At 38.1% G+C, this 17,071-nt stretch overlaps 1 protein-coding gene across 10 annotated transcripts in view; it reads right to left on the bottom strand.

Annotated features, from left to right (window-relative positions):
* The window catches only part of KIAA1958 (KIAA1958 ortholog), a 160,241-nt gene that overhangs the window by 108,668 nt on the left and 34,502 nt on the right, over positions 1-17,071 (bottom strand). Inside the window, exons 2-3 of one of the 10 annotated variants that reach the window (XM_033122278.1) lie at positions 15,739-15,851; positions 10,271-10,424 (exon numbers count right to left, since the gene is read on the bottom strand). The exons of 8 other annotated variants lie outside the window; for them this stretch is intronic. The gene's annotated coding sequence lies outside the window, so the exon portion shown is untranslated. The remainder of the gene's footprint in view (positions 1-10,270; positions 10,425-15,738; positions 15,852-17,071) is intronic. One more of the 10 variants, XM_033122279.1, reaches the window with a different exon arrangement.

Below are 17,071 nucleotides of genomic sequence, written 5' to 3'. Positions count from 1 at the left end.
TCTGATACTTACCAAATTCTGTCACTGGCTCTTTTTAACCTTTAAAACTAAATTCATCAGTGGTCCTGGCAGTCTTCTCATGGTACTGTCTTACTAGATGATGCTTTCATCCACCTTTGTGAATCTTGTTAGCAGATTTATATTCCCTGATTTTCCTGATTACTATTTTCCTGACTGCTGAAGCCCAAATCCCAGAATTAGATTCCTAAATGTTTTCTAGGATTTGGGGATCTTTACAAAAACACACTGCTCAGGGACCAGGCAGTTGTGTACAGCATCTTGCTCTGTAAGCCTTCTCGAAGCACTGACCGCAGGCTATGGGAGGGTAGAAACTTACCCAGTACTGTCTCCAGCACCTCTAACAAAGCCTGATACACAAAAGGCATTCGATAAATACTGAACAAGTATCAAATGACTAGATACCAAGTGCACAAACTCAATGGAGTTTTCATGAATTCTATGATTGGAAATATGCCACCCACCTGTTCTATACACCTGTCAGCTGGACCATGTCTCCTCTGTCCACTATCTCCTGCCCAATCTGACAAGAACAGATGCCACTCCTGCCCATTTACATATAGGATTACATGAAGCATAACAGCAGTTCAGAGAAGGGATAGGGGTTCACAATCCAAGTGAAATATTCACTGGATAAAAAGTCCTTCAACAAGTATGTATCGTCTTTAATTGCAATAATACATTACTAAAGTGACCCGGAAAGCCTGCTATATATAATCGTTCGCGTAGCTCACTCAGGAAGTCTAAGTGAAGACGGCTATATAATAGCCATTGAACAACAAAATCAGAGTGTAAAGCTATAAGCCTGTGAACTAAGTAAGAAAATGGGAACATGGGCATGTGTGTAAATTAGATGTTAAACTTTTCAAAACTGTGTCCTGCTCCACTCCAAGGAACTCGGCCAGGAGCAACTTGGCTTTGAAGGTAGCAGGTGTTGCCCTGGGTGGTGATGGGGACAGACCAACAGCTGGGCCTCCCAGGGAAGGACAGGGGCAGAAACCGACATGCTGCTTGGGTCTCCTCAAGGGAGATGTGAGATGCCATGGAGTATTCTGAACTTCATTAGGCTCCCAAGAGGTACCTCGTGAAGTCAGGGGGTGAACCCCATGATCTCCCCTCTGTGTGGTGCAACACCTCAGGCCTGTTTGTTCCCCAACTTCTCACTTGCCTGGCCTCTGCTCACGGGACCTCAGGAGCATCGACGGTGACTAAAACTACAAATGCGTTCACTCAGTCTTAATGAGATACTCCATCAAAATCATGCCTGGAGATGAGCTCTAAATGCTAAGATGCAACCCGTAACCACAGCTATCACCTCCGAACCAAGCCTTACTGCTCCAAGTTTTAAGAAAATCTTTTTGTTCTTTTGGGGGAAAACTAATCCACTAATTTTTCCCAGGGGGTGGGAGAAGACTTTTCCTTGGCTTGTGTTAGGTGCTCAGCACTAATTAGCTTTTTGGGTAATCTTCTTCCAGATGTGTGTGTGTGTGTGTGTGCGTGTGTGTGTGTGTGTGTGTGTGTGTGTTTGGGGGGGTCCGGGGGAGTTCTTCTGAAGTTCTCTTTCCTTGTTTTCCAGGGTTCCAATAGATTTCAATGTAGCTGGCATTTCACTTGGCTTTAAGGATGAGCAGAACCGTGGGCTCAGTTGACTGCGAGTCAATGCATACTGGAGAGCCCCTGCCAACAGTGGTTCCTAAACGAGGCTGTCACTGAAATCACCTACTAGGGTTCTCATTAGACAATACAAAATATTTTTCTTAGCTCAACTCTAGAGATTCTGATTCTAGAGATTCTGATTAGTTTCCTCAAGAGATTGAGTTTGGCAATCTGTTTTCATCTAATGTTTGGTAACTGTCTTGCAGTCAATAAAAAAATCTTCATTTGAGAACCATGGTTCTACATGATTTCTAATGATGGATATACTATAATTAACCAAGCCTTTATTTATAGTCATTTTGCTTAGTTTGATTCCAATGATTCACTAACATAAGTGCTACAATGAACATCTTTTTATGTTAACCCTTTAATATACTTCTACGTCATTTTGATAAATGCCTAGACATAGAAACAAAAGCAGAGATTTCTTTAATTCTTTTGGTCAAACTGCCTTCAAGGTAGGGTCTACAGACAGCTCCCAACTGCAGCACATGATAATGTCTATTTCCTTACCTCTCTGCCTAGCTATGATAGTATTTTTTAGTCTTTGCTCATTTTAGAGGTGAAATAACATCTTATTGCTGAGTTATTTTATAATTGTAAAAATATTTATTCATTAAATAAATCTTTTTTGGACACTTATCAGGACCTGTGAACAACGTGAGCAAAAACAAACATGATTCTTACTCTCACTTACATAGAAAGTGTCATTAATTCAATAATCAAGTAAACCTACTAAATGGTACTCATTATCATCACTGCGATAAGTGGTTCTATCAGATCTTATAAAGAAGAGACTTGACCTATTTAGAAATGTCAGAGAAAGCTCCTCTGAGAACTGAAGTTAACAATAATGACGGTAACACACCCAGACATAGCACTTACGGTGTGCCAGGCTCTATTCTAAGCTCATCAGATACATTCATGCCTTGCCCTTTATGAGGTACTATTATTATCTCCATTTCACATGTGATAAAACTGAGTCAGACAGTTTAAGAAATCTGTCCGGTGTCACATACTTAATGAAATAAAAGAGTCAGGATTCCAACGCATGTAGTCTGCCTGAGTCAGTATGACTAACCATTACGTTACAGCGCCTCTTGGGTGATATTCCCGAACCCTGTACCCCATCAGAAAGGGATGATGGGCTGCACTGCTCCAAAGAAATGGTGTACAAGCTCCTCCCTCTTTCAGAGCTACAGCCACTGCTCCACAACCCCCCCCCCCCCAGCACCTGACTAAGGTGCTGGAGAAGGAAGAGAATTTTTTGTTTTCACTTTAGTTTATTTTTGTTGTTTTTACATTAGTAATCCCCAGACCACCCATGTTTATTTCTTGGTAATCATCTCTGTTTTATGACACATTTGAAGACTAAGCACCCCTGTTTTGTGGGAGGATGTGGGGGGGAAAATCCATTGAATTCTGATTTTTAAACCTCTCCAGCTAAGATGACGCCCTCCTGTAATGACCCCGCCCAACACAGGCCTGGTTCCCTAGGCTGGCAATCTATTTTTATAATGCACTTGCATGTATATTAGGCCTGTAACACTAAGGATGGATTACTTTAAACATGGTAAAAGGAGACTAGGCATTAGAGACAAGGGAACTATAAAAGCTTAAAACCAAAGATCCTTAATCCTCTGTAAGTCTGCCAAACTTTTTGAAAGTTTCAAGTACGACAACTTAAACAAGCATGTTCGTGAGGAAATTTCACTCACTTCAGGCCCTAAATGAGTGAGTGAAATTCTGCAATAGATTATTGAGCAAACAGGCGCTACTTCCACAAATCAAGTACAGAAGTCCTCATTATCCAGATGCTTGTTAACCACGACCTATCTATAATCATAAGATTGTGGAGAGAAGCAAAAGCTGCCATACATAAAAATATTCACCAATCAGATGACCAGTACCCACTCAAACGCCCCCACCCCCCACCAAATACTACTTCTGAGAACCTGTTTATGTCTCCTTCTCTGATTTTTGGGTGTTGCAAACACTTGACCACATAAAAGCAGGATGAATGTAAACTGAAACTAAAAACGTTTCCAAAAATGCAGGATTTGAAGAACTTGCTAAAAAATGCTAGGTAACTACTTTAATCAAATGCAAAACCACTTAAACAAATTTAAGGTCTGGCAGACTTAGACCAGCAGCTAGCAAATGTGAAGAATTCTCAAAGATGACACAATAGATACTTAAGAAAAGAATAAATAAAATCTCCAAGAATTAAGAGAGGCCCTTAGGAAAACTAAAGCAGCAAGAAATGCTTTTGCAAAAACATTCCTCTTCCTGATCTGGCTGAGTGAAATGAAACTGGTGAAGGATATTGCATTTTGCTTTTATACAATTTTGTCAGGAAAGCTATATTCCCCAAATGAGCACTCAAGCCACTTCTTGTTCATTTGAAGGATTAGCACAGACCTTCAATTGTATAAACTTTTTAAAATATAAGATAAAAAAAAACTGTCAATAATTTTGAGTTTGCTTTTTTTTCCAAATAGAAGCCTGTGCAGTATCAGAGTTAAAAAGGAATGAAATTCATGCCACAACATGGACGAACTTTGAAGACATTATGCTAAGTGAAATAACCCAGACACAAAGGGACAAATACTGTATGAATCCACTTATGAGTTACCCAGAAACGTCAAATTCAAAGAGACAGAAAGTTTAATAGTAGTAATCTGGGTCTAGAGGAGAGTGGAATGGGGAGTTACTGTTTAATGAGTACACTAAATTTTCAATTTGGGATGATGAAAAAATTCTGGAGATGGATAAGTGGTAATGGTAGCACAACAATGTTCAGTGTAAACATACATAATGCCACTGAACTGTACTCTTAAAAATAGTTAAATGATAAGTTTTATGTTAGTATATTTTATCACAATTAAAAAAACTCACAGTAAAGCAGAATAAAATGTAATTTTCTTAACCTAAGAAAGAAAGAAAGAAAGAAAGAAAGAAAGAAAGAAAGAAAGAAAGAAAGAAAGAAAGAAAGAAAGAAAGAAAGAAAGAAAGAAGAAAGAGGCTTGTGCAATAAAGGGTTAATCCAGCAGGCTAGGGTTGCTCAAAACCTGTACATTCAAAGAAAGGACTCCTAAATTCATGCAATATCTTGCCTGTATTTTTGTATGCCTCAGGCTTTGGGCCGCGTGTATCAGTTTTTGCCCTCTATGGGATTGGAGACTGAGTAGCTAAGGTCAGTCACATGAGCTTAAAATAAAATAAAAACCCTGGACAGTAAGGCTCTGTTGAGCTTTCCCGGTTGGCAATATTTCACGTTTTGTCACATATTGTTGCTGGGAAAATTAACTGTGTCCTCATGTGACTCCACTGGGAGGGCACACCAGGAATTTTATGCCTGGTTTCTCCTGGACTCCACCCATCTGTCTTTTTCCTTTGCGGATTTTAATCTATATTCTTTCACTGTAATAAACTGTAACCATGAGTACAACAGCTTTCTGAGTTCTGTGGGTCCTTCTAGTCTGGGAGTGGTCTTGGGGCCCCCAAGACAAAGCCCCAATCAAGTCCCCTCACTAGCTACTACAAAATGTTTGTCCCTCCTTTAGGTGGCTTCACTTTAAATACCCTTTCACTGCCAGTTATCCTCAGCTAACAAGGGCCTCTCTTACATAGCTTCATCAACGATCCTTAGTAGATGGGTAAGGAAGAGTTCAGGCTTACCACCGTGTTTCCCCGAAAATAAGACCGGGTCTTATATTAATTTTTGCTTATGGTTCAGGGGATGTCTTCCTGAAAAATCAGGCTAGGGCTTATATTCCGGTTAGGTCTTATTTTGGGGGAAACACAGTAGAATAGTTGTTCTCAGCCCCAGTTGCTCTACTATGGGTGTCTTCCGATAAACTCCTATTGTGACTAGTTACAAAGCACCCGAGTGTATAAACTGTTCACTTGGCAGTGGATTTACATTAGTGTGGATTTAAGGTTTTGCCTATAGGAAGTAACATTACTCTCCATCAAAGGCTCCAAACAGCCAAAGAGAAGACACCTCAATTTCTCAACATGGCTTTTTGACGCCTTTGGATCTGGATCCTGCCTGCAAGGCTTACCTCTCAAGACTAATTCCTTCCCATTCAAAACCTGAGCTTCAACTACATTCAACTCATTCTAGTTACCCAAAATAAAGTATCTCGACTCCAGATCTTTACAAATATTGCCATTTTATTTATTTATTTATTTTGTCAGATTAAATACTTCCCTATGCAATCTTTCCAATTTAGAGCAAGGTTTCTCACTCCTTGGCACTACTGAGATTTTGGGCTGAATAATTCTTTGTTGTGGGGGGGTTTCCTGTGCATAGGATATTTTACAGCATCCCTGGCCTCTACCCACTGGATGCCAGTAGCACTCTCTCCCCCCTAAAGTCGTGACAACCCAAGATGTCTCTACTCCACCTTGGTTTGAGAAACACTGATGCAGAGTCATTTGTTCAACCTCCCTTTCTCACTCTACCCCCCCCGAGGCTTGGTTAGGTGCCACTCCATATGCTCTCCTGGGACCCTATGATACTCCATTAAGTGTTACCTCCTTGGTCATAAGGCTTATAGTTTTATTAATCATTATACTCTCAGCTCCTAGCCCAGTGCCTGGCACATAATGAAGCTTCAATAAATCCGTGTGGACCGACTGAATGAACAGGATCAGGATATGCAGAGAAATGTGGGCATTACAGGGAGAAAACAACGTTGAGTACAGGCAAGAAGGTGGGGAAGTTCACGGTGTACAGAGAACAGCACATATTTTCATTTGCTTGAAAACAGAGTAGGTTAAGGAAAGTAGCAGGATATGAATTAAGAAAAATAAGTTGGAACAGCACAGAGAGTTACAAAGGCCAAACTAAAGAGCCAAAACTTTATTGGGAAGGAGAAATGAGGGGACTGAAACAGGTATTTGTGACAGTCCCATCCACATACGTAATTCATGAGTTAACATATTATCAAGCATGAGTTTCCGTATTACCTTGGCAAAAATAATGTAGCACAACCTCTGCTGTTTCTTTGGTCAACTGCTGTCCTGTACAGCCATCCTCTTTAAGCTGAAAGTCAGTGTGTGGAAATGTGTAAGTTGTAGAGTTTGGTATGCACTTAAGGAGATCAATCATTCCCACAAACATTAACTCTAGAGTGCTGAGTGGATTACAAATGTCCAACTTTTGGTATGCTGAACTGAGATTCAGCAGCTGTGGGCTGTAAGTCCCTTCACCAGTCTTGATTCATATGTTTATTTATACACCATCAATAAATGAACACCTACAGTAAATCCTTGCTTAACATCAACAAGTTCGGTGACTTGAAGCAAAACAACTTATAACGAAACCAATGTTACCATAGGCTAATTGATTTAAAGAAGAGTTAAGTTGCTACAGTATCTCATTGTTACAATGAAACATCATTCAATACAACCTGCTGTATTCTCTTCCAAGCACTGTGCTCAGTGCCAGAGATGCGCATTCAATAAGGCAGATGTGATCTCTATTCCCACTGAGTTTAAACTCTAGCAAAAACGCCTACAATTAAATAAGCAATCATAAAACAGTGTGGCAGAGTTGGTGAGGAAGTTACTAGAACTTCAGGTTCTTCAGCAGTAAAATAAAGGAGTTGAATGGTGGTCCCTGAGGATCCTCTCAGACCTAACATTTACTTCAAGTCTAATAGTATAGAAAAATTGGAAAACTTTTCAAATTGCTAAACATTTTCTTCTGTTTTATAGTAAAGAATGCCACAGATAAGAAAAGGGCTAAGAAATGAATCTAGTATACTATGGAACTGTAAGGAGGATTTTAGTATACAAAAATGGGGTACACAGAGGAAAAGAAGACATCTTTATTAGGACAATAGACACACAGACAAGCGTTCACATCTATCACCTTTAACTAGTTACCGGGCAAAAATAGCAACACAAACATCATAGGGAAAATAAAAATATTGTAGGAAATTTATGTTCCAATGACTTGGCATGTTACCTGAATCTCTTACAAATATTATGATAATCCATAATAAGGTATTTCCATGATAGGTATTTCATATGTTTATTCATTAAAAAAGAGTAAGCATCTTCTATGTACAATAAATTGTACTACATGCTATAGCATAGCAACTATAAATCAGACATGGGTACTGATTTTAAGAAGCTCACAGTTTAGTGATAAGCTTAATGAAGGAGTAAAGCATTTTACAGAATTCTTTGTACAAACATCAGAAAATTAGTATCACATGCAAAACATCATATAACCAAGGTGTTCACAAGATCTGGCCCACTCAGTACCTATTTACATTCAATGGTTGTTTACTCAGATTTGTATGTGAAGTAGATGGTCATTTCTGAGTACCCACAGAATGCTAAGAGATTGTAGTAATATTTTTTTTCCCCAAAAGATGTGCTTATAGTGTGTGAGTGTGTGTGTGTGTGTGTGTGTGTGTGTGTGTATAAGTGGGTTGAGAAACTTGGGTTGTTGCTGGCAGGAAGCGCCTGGGTGAGCAGTGTTTAAGCTGTCCAGAGCTCCAATCTTTCAAGGTGAGCACAGACTATGAAGAATGCTTAATTTATGAGCTCTCAGGGTAGCAAACTGAAACTGAACATTTCTTTCTAAATTAGCAAAACTTAAAGAGGAGGTAAGAAACTCACAAAGAAAGCCATGGGATTCCCAGTTTCCCTCTATTTTGAGTTAAGCGCTATCATTTTGTGGATGGTAACTGGACTAAACTCCTCAGCCGACAAATACTACCGATGCAACAAGAGAAAATAGTAACCTTCAGAATATCATCAGCTCTAAGTTTGAAAATGTATTAAATTATCCTCTAGCAGGAGACGTGCCGCCCAGATATACCCTAGATGTGTTTCCAATCTAATATAAGTGGCCCCACAGGTTAATGTTGCTGCTGATGTGAATGAGAAGGGACAGAAAGCACCTCCTGTGGCATCTAGCACTTCCTGAAGAAGACCCAGATCTTTCAGTGGCCTGCAAAGCACATTCTGAACTGCCCCATTCCAATTTCTCTATTCAATATCTAAACTAAAATCCACCAATAAATGTTAGATAACCACCCTTTTAGTTATACTCATATTTAGTCATTTTGTATTTTGTTGCTAAAACTTCTTTTTAATCAGCATTTTGTCTCAAAGCAGAGAAGATGGGAGCTTAATACTTATTAGGTATTTGGTATGTAATACGGTATAACTGGTAATTCTTTCATCAAATAAGACTTTGAGAAATGAGTATGTGTGCCCACAAAAAGCACAAGAATATAAATTAGTAGTCTTATACCAGTCCCAAACTGGAAACAACTCAACATCAGGAGAATGGACTAAAATTGTGTTGCATAGTCATACAATGGACACCAATAAAAAAGAACATACTACTGATACACACAACTATAATGAATAAACTTCAGAAATATTATGCTCAGTGAAAGAAGCCAGGCACATCAGAATACGTATTGTATATTCCATGTGTATAAATTTCAAGAACAGGAAAAACAACCTACAGTGAGAGAAGTCAGAACAATGGTTATGGGGGGGGGGAAGTATCCACTAGGAAGGGGCACACGGAAACTTTCTAGGGTAAAGAAGGTGATTTACATTTTACTTGGTGGTGTTCATATGGTGCATACATATGTAAGAATTTATTTTTCAATACATGGCTTTTATTGCATCTTTAAAATATCACAAATAAGTCTGAGGAACCATCTGACATCTTGCTGTTTCTGTAGCCGGACAACTTAGATCTTATTCATCGGCCTGCTGAACTGTTGTTCCTATCTCAGAAACATAGATACCATCCCCAAATTTTTCTGATATCCTTGTTTTTAACTTTTGTGACTTGTTGAACCATGAATTTGATACAAGTTCAATGTCTTTTCTTTCAAGAATTAAGTCATCTTTCTGGGCTTGAGATAATGAACAAGCAATGCCTGACCTCACCCGAACCCTGTGGATGTATTTTTCCCCCAAGAAATTTCAGATTTCAACAAGAGAACCATTTCCCTGAATAACGATGCTGATGGGGAAGTGAGCACACATAGACCTCATCTTGTAACGGACGCCCCGGGTAGCACCCTTGATCACATTCTGACTACGGAGAGTGTGAACAGAAGCCAGTTCCTTTCCATCTCCCCACCAATGGTCAACCCGGAGCCTCTTCTTTTTCTTTCCAAGGATACTTGAGTTCTACACTGATGTGACTTAAGTCCCTTCACAGGGTGCCACTGGGCTCTTCACAATAACTGTGCGTCCCTTCAGAGTGATGTTGACATCTTCTGGAATGTCTACAGTCTGATTGCTGAGAATGGTCTTCATTCTCACAATAGATGTGGCAAAGAGCCATATGCAAGAATTTATCAATCTATACACTTTTAAGATTTGTGTATTCTGCTGTATGTAAATTATATCTCAATTAAAAAACAAAGACTCAAGATGTAGAGGCCATAACTGGAGTATGGTTTTCAAATGTAGGTGGTCCAACCAAAGAAACCACTTTATTACTATATAGTCTTATGAATGTAACCCAAGGGAGATGAACAGGAACTTGAAATAACAATGTCTGGCTACATTCACTGCCTGACATACTAGACTCATTTACCTGAGTACTTTGCTCCTTGGATGCCATGCAGTGTCATCATGTCTAACAGGTGCCATCATTTCTTTAGTGTCATTAATCCATCTTCTCTGAGTACTCAGATAGCCCAGCTGTTTTCAATATCCTCTTTCTTGTCTTGGTTTTCCCAGAATAGATGCTGTAATAAATAATGATTCATCTCATGTTGAGGGAGAGGGCTCTAAATTAATTTGCCAAAAATTATTCACTAGGAGCCAATTTGTAAACAGATCAATTCACTGAATGTACCAAATTTAAACTTTTTCATTTATTAAAGATTTCAAGAGAATTTTAATATTTGCTTCATAGCATTTTAAGAACTATTTAATCTGTAAAAAGCAGAGCTGGAGTTTAGTTTTCCTATAAATATATTCCTCATGAATATATTCAGTAAATGTGAATATATTCTTCATAATGATTATATTCGTGAATATATCCTCCTTATGAATATATTCATGAATATATTCTTCACTGCCCTACAGGGAAAACATTTTAATGCAGTTTTAAATTAATGAATATCAATATATTCATGACCATTTTCATAAGTTTATATTCATATTGATGAGCTATGTTCTTCACCATATTGGGCATTTGTGAATCTAGTTTAAAATTTAATGAATATCAATATATTCATTAAGACTATATTCATATTTTCAACAGCATATATTTATATTCATGCCCTGTACTCTCGATCATATTGGGAAATTTTTTAGCTCAATTCAAAATTTAATGAATATCAATAGATTCATTAAGAATATATTCATATGAATATAATCAAATTCATTGTGTATATTCAAGCAGAGTATATTCATAAGGCAACTAACTCATCCAATAATTTTAACCTTTGACAAAATGAACATTCCGAAAAACAGTGCTAAGAAGAACGTATTTGTTTTTATTGGTGAATCGGCACACTTCCTTCTAGGAGGGCTTTTCTCTCCAAGCACACGAGCCTCAGATTTACCCCGTGAAACTCATCTGGGCATGCCCAGCGGTATCCCAGTATTTCCCAGACCTCACAGGCTTTGCAATATCTGTTTTTCTTGTTTTACTCTAACACACTGAGTTGGGATATATACAGGATTAACAGGTTTTTGGTCTGAATGTAAGAACTTCTTCTAGGAGTCCCATCAAATGATTGTTATCCTCTCCCTTTAGGTATTATTTCTGTTCTACTTTTTAGAATGTTTTTGGTTTCACTGGGTAAATCCTGGGGCTCATGTGTGCTTGGAGATAAAAGCCCTTCTGGATGGAAGTATGTTTTTCATCAATTTTTTTTTCATTTAATTCTCTGATTTGACTGCTCTGTTTTACTTATTTTATTTAAATTTTTTAAAATTTTTTTATATTGGGGAACACTGTGTCTCCTCCGGACCCATCAGCTCCAAGCCGTTGTCCTTCAATCTAGTTATGAAGGACACAGCTCAGCTCCAAGTCCGGTTGCCGTTATTCAATCTTTAGTTGCAGTGGGGTGCAGCCCACCAATCGAACCAGCAACCCTGTTGTTAAGAGCTCGCACTCTAACCAACTGAGCTATCCGGCCACCCCTTACTTAACTATTTTAATGTAAGAAGAAGAAAATATCTTTAATCCAATAAACAATATTTATCAAAAATCATAAAACCTTAAAACTGGAACAAGAGATTGCTATCAAAAATAAGGAGGCCTACTCATGATAATCATTCAAAACTGTTTTAACTGTGCTAGCCTATGCAATAAGGCAAGATGACAGAAAAAAGTATTAGAAAAGAATCACAAAACCAGCATTATTTCCAGATGATATGCCTGTCTACCTAGAAAAAAGAGTAATGGATTTTTAAAAATTGAATAAACAGATAACATGAAATCCCAAATAGCTTAGAAATTTAAACAAAAACCAAAAGGACTAGGAAAATAATTTCATAATTTTGGAATGTTTAAGGCATTTTTCTCTTTGAGTATGATTTAAAATTTTTAATATGTAAATATTACAATAATGTGATCATAGAAAACATTCTAGTGAAGCTTTTTTCCTAATTTTTTATTAGTATGAAACATTGATAAAAGTTGATAGACTAGTAACATGGTCACCCATATAACCTCCACAGTCAACTATTGTTAATAAATTATCATATTGTAAACGTTACATATTTTAGTTTTTTTTAATACCTGATCATTGTAAAATATTCAGTTAATGCAGCAAAAGCTACAACATGGATGGACCTTGAAAACATTATCCTAAGTGAAATAAGCAAGTCATAAAGGACCACACATTTCACTTACATGACATGGGTAAAATTGGCACGTCTATAGAGACAGAATGCAGATTACTAGTTGCTAACAACGGGGAGTGAGTTTGGGGGGATGGAAGTAAATGCTAATGAACAGCAGGTTTCTTTTTCGGGTGATGAAAATGTTCTCACACTGACTGTGGCTGATCAGGTTGCAAAACTCTACACTGAAAACCATTTGATTGAACAGTTTATATAGGTGTATGGAGGGTATGTGAAATATATCTTACAGTTGGTATTAAAAGCAATTATAGTTAAATCAATTGACCCTAAGGGAGTTCCCCAAAGTAGGCTTGAGTAAGGAAAGCAAGATGCAGAAAAATGTACATGTAATTTCATTTTTGTAAAACAATGACAAAACTGCACATATAAGTATGTGTGCATGTAATTATATGGAATAAATATGGAGGCTACACACTAACTAGGTCGTCAATATGGCTTTCTTAGATGGGGGTGCTAACGTGGGGAGAGGGTGAGTAGAGGGGAAGGAAGTATTAGCACAACAACATAAGGACTGTTTAGACAAACTGCACTGAAAAAGAAACCCATGATGTGTCATGTCTGCAACTTACTTTCAGAGAGTTCAGTAAGAAAATGTGTCTGTATACGTACATAATTTCACATACATATATACCGTATTTCCCCAAAAATAAGACCTAACCAGATAAAAAGCCCTGGCATGATTTTTCAGGATGCTTGTAATATAAGTCCTACCCCAAAAATAAGCCCCAGTTAAGATGGTCAGACAGATGGACGCATTTAGTATATCCGTTGCAACACAAGAAGGATGTATTGAATTATAAAATAGTATCAATATAAATAAAAATATTGTCATTAATACTTAAAATAAATGATAATGTGCATTATAATTAAGTATTTGTAAATACCCTAGCAGGAGCCTTTGGACAAGAGGTAAAGGCCTATGTAAACAGATGAACTCGAGACTTTTTGCCTAATGACCAATCAGAGTACAGAAACACACGAATAATGTGCGCACTTGATACGAACAGACATTGTTGTGTCCAATATGAATCTTCATAAGTCAATATATCGTGTGTTATAACAGACGTACTTAATGCACTCATGTGAAATAAAGAAACGTTTTCTGAATTTTGGTGCCTGCAATTTTTCGTCACTTTTGTGTGGACCATCATTCTTAACTGTCATCATTTTTGTTGCCACTCCTGTCTCATAAGTCGTCAATTAACACTTGATTTAATGGTAGATTTAAAGGGAATAATATTTTGACCCCCAGACAAGATGAGTGCAAAAACAAAGAGCTATTCTGTCTAGTACAAGAAAGGAAATCACAGAGGACTTCTGGGGCAAGAATCTTCACAGATTTCTGCAAAGAGAAGTTGGATCTCCGAATGGTCCGAAAACCGCAAACAGAGTACGATAACCTCAGTCAACAGGTGGACGAGGGAAATGCTAAGAAGCGCCAAGTGTGGATCAGGTCGGCAAACATTATTTCCTGAGCTGGAAGACATCATCTGTGAATGGATTGCTGAAAGGAGAGCAAAGGCTTTGGTTGTGTGCAGGGCTGATATTCAAGCATTTGCCCTTGCAGTGGCACCACAGTTAGAAATATCCCCAGAATTCAAAGCATCACAACACTGGCTGGATGGCTTCCTTCAGCCATATGAACTGTCTCTAAGATCGACAACACTGTTCAAGCTGGAAGATACTGAAGTTATTAAACGTGCACTTGCATTCAAGTCCTTTGTTGATGGCATCGACTTTTCTAAATACCAACTCTCCAACATGATTGCTATGGATGAAACTGCAGTGTTTATGGGCCAAGGATCTCAAACGACAACTGATGAGAGGGCTGCCTCGTCAATCTACATCCCTCCAATGGTTATGAAAGTGCACGTTAACTGTATTTTGGCAATTCATCTGGATGGAAAGAAAGCCCCACCTCTAATCATCACTAAGGGCAAGAAAGATAAGGTTGAACATGTTTCTGGCATTTATGTTCTTGAAACCAAAAAAGCCTGGTGCACACAAGCAGTTATGAGGAAGTGGGTTGATTTAATGCTGCTACTTGTTTTGCGTGGTGGCCAAAGAGGTCTGCTAGTCTGGGATTCAGCCAGCACTCACTGTGCTAAAGACGTGAAGAACTTCCTTGCAGAGAGAAGAACAGATCAAATAATGATTCCTGAAGGAATGACTGCCTATCTCCAGACTCCTGATATTGCAATAGACGAGCCATTCAAGGACCATTTGCACATGGAAATCAATGACTACACTGAAAATATAGAATGGAGAGAAATCAGCGTGGAAACATTGTAAAGCCTAGCCTGCAAGAGGTCGTGACTTGGGTGAAGAATTCGTGGGATAAAATCACTGACAGCTGTGTTGCCAATGCACTACGAGCAGGCTACATGGACAAGAAGCGCTCATTTAAGGAGAGCTCTATTGCTGGACATGAGACGTTGGGGCCAATGGTTCTACAGGAAATGGAGTCCCAAGAAGTTCAAGCAGGAATTCGGGGTTTGGAGAGTTATGACGATGTTCCAGAAGAAGATGACATGACTGTATTTGAATAAATGTAGATTTTTGTACATGAATAAGTGAACAAATGTAGATTGCTGTACATGAAAAAATAAGACAGCTCCTGAAAATAAGCCCTAATGTATCTTTTGGAGCAAAAATTAATATAAGATCCAGTCTTGTTTTGGGGGAAATATGGTATATGCACACCTAAAGACGGAGAGATAAAGCAAATATAAATAACCAAATGTTAATAGTTTATTTTATTATATCATACACAATTATTTCTCAATTTTGAAACAGTTTTATGAACTGACAGCAAAATTTTCTTGCAATGAATTTTAAGGGCTATTTTGAGTGCCACTATTAAGAAAAGAGGCATTACAGTTTTGTACAGTTCATGATTATCCTTTTAGTGTACTGATAAATCCCATCATGAAGAATTCATGGGCACTCTACTGAAAGGTACGCTCACTTATCAAGGCACAGAGAAAGCTTATCCCATGCACAGTGGCACACAACAGACTGGAGAAACTAATCCCACTAACACCATGAAATGAGACGACTACAATGCAGACCAAGGTTTTGATGTTGCCGTCCTAATTTCAGAACTGGGCTGCCAAATGCTGTGGTGATCCCACCACTGATTTACACACACATCCGAATCTTCTATTAAAACAGACTAACCTTCAGGCGGCGACCAGGGAAATGACCACTCCAGTCCCTATTCTCTTGCATCTCATATTTCCCAGTGACAGAAAGAACAGGAGGTTGGGCACTGGCCATTCGGGACAACGGTCCTATTAGGAAAAAAAGGAATTTTCCTCTGGCTTAAGAATTCAAAAAAAGAAGTATCTTTGAATGTATCTCTAAATGTTAAGTTAAAAAGAAAAGTATGGTTTACTTTACTTAAAAAAGGCGGGGGGGAGGCTTTACCAAAAGAAAATAAATTTAAAATGCATCTGCCTTTAATTGTGGTACCTTTGCAAATTTTTTGAAGACTGGAACATAAAACCTATAAAATCTATAAACTATAATCTATAAAATCTATAAACTATAATCTTCTACACCCCATCCTGGGGACACCTAGTGACATCAGCCTGCTAAAGCTATATATACTGGCTATATATATATATATATATATATATATATATATATATATATACACACACACACACACATTATATATACATGGCAACTTCCAGGCCTCAATTCACCTACCTGTCACCACTACAAAAATGTCAAAGCAGCCAGATAATGCTAGGTATTTTTAATCCAAAGAGGCTCCAGAAGGTATGGACTGAGGCCGTAGGTCTCCTACGAGAGGCTTGTGAGGCTGTCCCTCCCAGTGTGGTCTCAGCAGCCACCCACAGGCCAGGCAGGCTCACTGTGCAGCCGTTAGGGCCTCAGCCTCCAACCGCCCACCCCAATGGGCAGGTGTTAATCAAACTGTGGTTTCAGGACATCAACCCTGAGCGTTAACTCTTATGGTCTGACCCATCTGTGTGTACAACCAAAGTAAAAATCCATCTGATACAGATTTTTCAGAATGAAATAAGATACATTTAAAAATTTGTAAACTGTAAAATGTTAACATTACAAAAATAAGAACTGGCTCTTCAGATCATCTGTGGAGAAAACCAACCCGAGTTACAGAATTTTTTTTTTTTAAAGGCCTTTTAACTTTCATTATCTGGAATGGAACAAACAAATGAGTCCTCAGTAGAAATCCTTGCAGAATATGCTTTATCCTAAATGCAAAAATTTCCCTCATTTCCTCATAAACAGTAATACATGCCAATTTTTTTTTAAATTGGAAAATAACATAAAAGCCATGTCACACTACCTAACAGACATTCACTGCTAATATTCTAGTCTTTTCTTCTAGTTTTTTATTTGTACATGGGGTTAGTTTCCTTTTAAACAAAGTTGTAATCAAACTAAACATTACTATATATATCCTGTTATCTTAAGCATTTCCCATGTTCTACAATCACTTGCTATATATTATTCCATCAGG

Source organism: Rhinolophus ferrumequinum, chromosome 12, assembly GCF_004115265.2.
Source record: "Rhinolophus ferrumequinum isolate MPI-CBG mRhiFer1 chromosome 12, mRhiFer1_v1.p, whole genome shotgun sequence".
Taxonomy (NCBI): domain Eukaryota; kingdom Metazoa; phylum Chordata; class Mammalia; order Chiroptera; family Rhinolophidae; genus Rhinolophus; species Rhinolophus ferrumequinum.
Note: the sequence above shows the minus strand (reverse complement) of the source record. Positions and strands in the feature narration are given on the sequence as shown.